The sequence below is a fragment of the Dipodomys merriami genome, unplaced genomic scaffold, assembly GCF_024711535.1.
Source record: "Dipodomys merriami isolate MVZ:Mamm:240054 unplaced genomic scaffold, mDipMer1.0.p SCAF_759, whole genome shotgun sequence".
NCBI lineage: Eukaryota > Metazoa > Chordata > Mammalia > Rodentia > Heteromyidae > Dipodomys > Dipodomys merriami.
Window position 1 is genome coordinate 121,259 of NW_027206356.1, and position 1,041 is coordinate 122,299.

The following is a 1,041-nucleotide window of genomic DNA, read 5'->3' on the forward strand; positions in this document are numbered from 1 at the left end:
ATCTGTTCCAATATACATAACATCACAGAGCAAGTCTTGCAATTTCTGAAAATCCTTTGAATATTTTAGTATTATTTCAGTTCATTGACTGTAGAGCTAAAATTTCTGAAATATTGTTAAGATCTGAAAAAGTATGTGGGTATATACGCTTTTTTATGCTTCATTTTATGAAAACCCAGTTTTTACGAAAGTAAATGGAATAGAATGAAAGAATTAAGTGAATTGGGTAAGCTAATTATTAGTATAATTTTGTTTTCTATTAATAGTCCATTGAATGTAGATGATGCAGTTAAATTATTTCCTCTCTATTTCAGTTAGTTTTAGAATCTTTATAGTTATGAGTGAACTTTTAAATAAAGGTCTTTTAAAATAATTAGGATTAACCTTGTGCTTTTCGTCCTACTCCCAAGAAAATGAGTTATTTTTAAGTGTTAATAGTTTATCATTATGATTATCATAGTGAATCATCATTATCATAGGGACTTAAAAATGCAGTAGTATTGATGTCTTTTTAAACCAATTGTATTCACAAGTTGGAGAGTCTTTAATTCATAATTAGGTCTTGGTGTCAATGATTTTTAACCTCTCGTTCCTAACATTAATGATAGGTAAGACTGCATTTTTGGGTATATGAAAGGTAAAATATTTATCTGGGGTCAAATGTGATTTTATATCATTCTTTCTTTAATAACATTTTAAAGTAGTACATTTCTCTCAAAATGGTGGGTATAAAAAGCCATCAAAAGGGCTGGGAAGGTGGCTCAGTGGTAGAGTGTTTGCCTTGCATGCATGAGGCCCTGGGTTCAATTCCTCAGCACCACATAAGCAAAAAGAAAAAAGCCGGAAGTGGCGCTATGGCTCAAGTGGTAGAGCACTAGCTTTGAGCTGAAGAGCTGAGGGACAGTGTCCAGGTCTAGAGTTCAGGCCCCACGACCGGACCCCCCCCCCCAAAAAAAAAGCAATCAAAATACTTCAAATGGTAAAAAATTTAGGTGAGCTACAATGTGGAAACGATTGCTACAAAAGGCCTGCAGTCTGTTT